The 5,688-nt window shown below is 34.8% G+C and overlaps 1 pseudogene; it reads left to right on the forward strand.

Annotated features, from left to right (window-relative positions):
- Positions 1 to 1,222: 1,222 nt before the first annotated feature.
- Positions 1,223 to 2,276, forward strand: LOC129063441 (L-lactate dehydrogenase A chain-like; annotated as a pseudogene).
- Positions 2,277 to 5,688: the final 3,412 nt, after the last annotated feature.

Below are 5,688 nucleotides of genomic sequence, written 5' to 3' on the forward strand. Positions count from 1 at the left end.
AATTGGTTTGGGAGTACACATAAATCATAATTATACCCAAGCAAGGTGGCTATTCTAGTGATGGAAATAGTAGATTAAAGTCAAAATTCATATTTTTCTCCATACATATCTGGAGTAAATTAACTAAAAATTTTATGGTAAACTTGTGTTGAATACACATACAAACAAAAGCTCAGTCTAGCAGTACTTATAGCCTTCTCTCTCTCTCTTTTTTTTTTTAAACAATACTTTGAATTTCAGAAACGCCTGAGTTCTAAATATATGGTAAATCAATCTAAGTACACTAAAATATTATTGAATTTCTGTAACTATTTCTACTAAGTTCATATTGTTTTATGCTAAAAATAAATGACAACTGCTACAAAATCATAATTTGAAGGTTTTAACAAATTGCAACAGAAAATCAAAGATGGTAAACAGGAGACACTAAAGTTTATTTCTTTAGGCAAGAATAGAATGGAACAAATTAAATAACAATTCAAGTGACTTACAATATTTAATTTGGAAATTCTATAATTATGCTTTGGAATTTCTCAAATTATGGATAGAATCTTAAGATACTTTTGCTTAATTGGATGACTTGGTAGTCTGTACCTTCTTAACTTTATCTTCATGTCTATTTTGAATGATATATTTTAAGTTAACACTTATTGAAATATTCAAAGTAATCTTAGATAAGAACAACTAATTTCATGAGTTTTGTCATTGGAAAACACTTATTAATGAAACAAACTCTGATTGAGGGCCAAAAGACAGTAACTGAAAAATATCCTGTCTTTAGTAGAGTTTGTTTTGACCTCAGGAGGAACTTTAGCATGTAGAGTGTTTTTATGATAAAAAATAATATGTAGAGTATCTTCAGCAAAATTTGTTAACAATTTTAAATTTATTGACTATAAAATGCAATTTTAGGGAAATTATAAGCAACTATAAAAATTAAACAATAAGATCATATTTAAGAAACATACCACATTTTGCTATATAGAATGTATACATTTTTTGCCCAAATTTTTGAGGGAAAAGTAAGGATGTGCAGTATACACGGGTAGTACCAATTTCATATATATATATAAATATATATATAAATATATATATAAATAAATGTTTTTATGCTTTTGTTTATGCTTATATGTTTAAAGTGTGGTACCGGAGCCGCTGCCGCCAAGTCCAGATGCAGCACTGCGCACCATTGAGACCCCTCTGCCGTGCACACCCGATTCCTTTTGGTTCTAAGTCCAAAATGGCAACTCTCAAGGATCGGCTGATTGTGAATCTCCTAAAGGAAGAACAAACCCCGCAGAATAAGATTACAGTCGTTGGGGTTGGTGCTGTTGGCATGGCCTGTGCCATCACTATCTTAATGAAGGACTTGGCAGATGAACTTGCTCTTTTTGATGTCATGGAAGACAAATTAAAGGGAGAGATGATGGATCTCCAACATGGCAGCCTTTCCCTTAGAACACCAAAAATTGTCTCTAGCAAAGACTATAATGTGACTGCAAACTCCAAGCTGATTATTGTCACAGCTGGGGCGCGTCAACAAGAGGGAGAAAGCCGTCTTAATTTGGTCCAGCGTAACGTGAACATCTTTAAATTCATCATTCCTAATGTTGTAAAATGCAGTCCCAACTGCAAATTGCTTATTGTTTCTAATCCAGTGGATGTCTTGATGACCTACGTGGCTTGAAACATAAGTGACTTTCCCCAAAACCATCTTATTGGAAGTGGTTGCAATCTGGATTCAGCCCAGTTCCGTTACCTAACGGGGGAAAGGCTGGGAGTTCACCCATTAAGCTGTCATGGCTGGGTCCTTGGGGAGCAGGAGACTCTAGTGTGCCTGTGTGGAGTGGAGTGGATGTTGCGGGTGTCTCCTTTAAGACTCTGCATCCTGATCTGGGCACTGATGCAGATAAGAACAGTGGAAAGAAGTTCACAAAGAGGTGGTTGAGAGTGCTTATGAGGTGATCAAACTGAAAGGCTACACATCCTGGGCCATTGGACTATCTGTGGCAGATTGAGCAGAAAGTATGATGAAGAATCTTAGGCAGGTGCATCCAATTTCCACCATGATCAAGGGTCTCTATGGAATAAAAGAAGACGGCTTTCTTAGTGTTCCTTGCATCTTGGGACAGAATGGAATCTCAGATGTCGTGAAGGTGACTCTGACACCTGAGGAAGAGGCCCGTTTGAAGAAGAATGCAGATACACTTTGGGGGATCCAGAAGGAGCTGCAGTTTTAAAGTCTCCTAAGGTAGCCCCTCACTGTCTAGGCTACAACAGGGTTTTAGTTGGAGATTGTGCATATTGTCCCTTTTATCTGATCTAGGGCTAAAAACATCAATTTCCTAAAGATAGAAATAGTAATGGTTCATAAAACCCTGCATCTCTATCCTGATGCTGGATGGTACTCACCTTGTGTGGTCCTAAGCCAGTTAGTGCGAAACAGTTCCACCTCCTCAAGGGCACCACTGCCAATGCAGCACACACTACAGTTGCCCTTCAAACTAGATGTGCGTTCACTGTGTGTTATATAACGTGTGGTTCCTTTACCCAACATGCCTAGTCCAACTTTTTCTCTCCAGACAATCACATCCTGGGATCCAATGTATAAATCCAGTATTGCATGACTTGTGCATAACTGTTCTTAAGGATCTTATTTTGTGTACTCTATGAATCAGATTACTATACATTGCCATATAATATAAAGAGAAAGTCTACACATAAATAATGCAGCCAACTATCCAAGTGTCATACCAACTAAAACACCAAATCTGGAACAGTGACTACTCTGTTAATATATTAAGGAAAAAAAAAGTGTAACTCTAGAAAGCAATAAAGATATCTGTATGCAAAATAATACCTTGGAATATGATAATTTATTTTGTTTCTAAATATAAATAAATAAATAATTAAATCAAATATTATAATGAAAGATTAGTCCTGAAAGCTTGGGTCAAAAACATGGGAGCACATTGTATATAGGAGCTCATTATACATGGTAAAATACAGTATTTTACAGAAAAGTCTACTGACATAGTTTTAGAAACAGATACAAATAAGAGACTGATTAAGTATGTAAATATATGCCAAGACTAATTTGTTTGATTATTTTTAATGGTTCAGAAAATTAGTAACGGTACTTTTAAATTTTTCTTTAATATATATGTATATATACTTCTTGATTTTGTAGACATAATATTAATTTGAAAAATCATTTAAAATATAACTCTTACAAAGTTCTATAAATATAATGAACCCATGGACAGTCAATAAAAATATTTTATAAAACTGTATTTTTAAATTATTTTTATCACCGCATTTACTATTAAAAATTCCCAGTGTGGAGCAATAAATTATATAATCACCCTGTATTGTGCATTCTTGCAATTATCCTCAGCCAAGTTTTGTTCACTTGGTTTCAGAGCATATCACTACTTTTTGCATTATGCTTCTTTCTACTGATTTCTGTTTCTTTTTTGTTGAGCTATATTCTAATTATTTTAACAAGTATATGTGAATAATAAACTTTTTCACTATTTGAAATAAAATGTCTTTGTAGTACATGCACTCTTGAATGATAATTGAACTGGATACAGAATTCTTAAGTGACATTTATTTTCTCAGCACTTTTAAAATAAGGTTCCATTGTCTTTGAGGTTCCATCATTACTATTAAAAGCTGTCACTAATTGTTTCTTTTTAAAGAACTTATTTTTTTTTTCTTTATGGTTACTTAGACACTCTGCCATTTGTGAGGAGCAATTTAACTTTTAACTAGATGAGAATTTCTTCTTACTCATTTTGCTGGGATTAAGTGTCCTATTTCAGTCTGGTAACTCATGTCTTTGCTAAATTTGGATATCTCAACAATTAGTTTCTCAGTATTAACTCAGTGGCTTTCCTTCGCTTCTCTTGTTGGAATGCCGCATAATGAATGTGGCCACTTCTACTGTCTGACCAGAGCACACCATTCTTAGACTCCGTTCTCTTACACGCTTGCATTGAAAAGACAAGAGCTGCTAAGTATTCATTTTCAAATCTCTGAAACTAGGACATACCAAGTGGCAGATTTAATCAACAAGATGTTAAATGGAATTGTGTTGTTGGCCTTTTCAGGGAAACTCCTTCTTTTGTGATGAAAAGGGAGATCCAGTTAGTGTCTCTCCATTCCCCTTCCTGCAACAAGTTGAAATTCATTGAGAGGAGCTCAGTGGCATTCATTTGGACTGAAGTGAAAGGTCAAAAATGGCATCTGTAACATACCTGAGGCAGAAGTCTGTTGTTTATTATGTTTTCCTCCAAATCTCTAATTGTTATATAAAATAATCTCAGTGTCTTTAAACAGAGTCTGTGAAAAACATTTAAATGCTGAGGATTCAGGTACTTTACTTGAGAGGAACACACTCAGCATGAGGGTCAGGGGAACCTGAAAAGTAAATAAGGAAAGATGCCACCCAAAGTGTTTCAGTACACTTACACCCATGTAGTTCACCAATAGACGCATAAAAACACACAAAAATTTCAGTAAATTTATTTACCATACATTTAAAACATTTAGAAAATATTGTAAGAAGGAACTTCACATTGAAGTAGTGTACTGGAGAGATAATAGAGACCTCCTGCCTCCTATGAAATCACATGATGGAGATTCATAATGGAGGTCTCTTATACTTCCATGTCATGATGTTCAGCCCCTTGATGGCCTTTTATTAAGCTACCTCCCATGCCTTTGGTATGGTATTTTATCCAAGTCTAAAAGAGCGGAGACTCTGAAAGTAGGGTGTGGACCAAAAGAAAGAGGAAAGGAAATATTTGGTAACATATAAGAAAATGCAGAACTTCTCTATTTAACATTCCAAAATTTATCCTGAGATTTCTCATACATCTTTCTTTCTTTGTTTTCTATGGTAGGTGATACTTCAGTGATATATTTACATTAGACATTTATCTATTATCTTTCAACTTCTAATCATTTATAAACAATTAATTTATTGGCATATACAATAATATATGAATGTAGAACTATAGTCATGGTGGCTTTCCCTATCTCCTTGGATATTAATATCTTTTTGAACAACGTTCAACTTTTGGTGATTTGGACAGCTAAGACTCATCTCTATTGGATGTTCCCCACCTGGCAGTTATTGACAATGATTTTACTCATTATTCTAATGGTTAAGAGCATTAATTTTAGAGTCAGATTGCCTGGACTTAAATTCTACCCTGCTACTTATAGTTGTGTGACCTTGTGAAAATATTTAAACCACTTTAAGATTAAATCTTCACCTCTGCCAAATGATACTGCCAATAATATCTATTTCTTATGCTCATTGTAAGGGATATATGCAATATCATGTGTTAAACATTTTCATGAGACCTGGCATCCCATAAGTCCTTGGTGGTGTTTTATCCTCAGAGTCTAACCAGAAAAACAGAAAACCCTCATATTTAAAATAGAGGAAAGTCAGTATATATAACTTGTTACACCGATGACAGAAAAGCATAGAAAATGAGCAAGAAACTGGTGAGACAACACACAAATGAGCAAAGGAAGGATGTTACTGCCGTCTCTAGACATTAGGAACAAAGGGTAAGGTAATGTTATGAGGAGTCAGGGGTCAGAGATATGTGACTAGTAGAAGATGCAGACACTGCCTGGTGGTTAGGGGTGAGATGATACCTAAAACAG

The sequence above is a fragment of the Pteronotus mesoamericanus genome, unplaced genomic scaffold (genome assembly GCF_021234165.1).
Source record: "Pteronotus mesoamericanus isolate MK-2021 breed Mesoamerican mustached bat unplaced genomic scaffold, CSHL_Meso_final scaffold_85, whole genome shotgun sequence".
In the NCBI taxonomy this organism is placed as follows: Eukaryota; Metazoa; Chordata; class Mammalia; order Chiroptera; family Mormoopidae; genus Pteronotus; species Pteronotus mesoamericanus.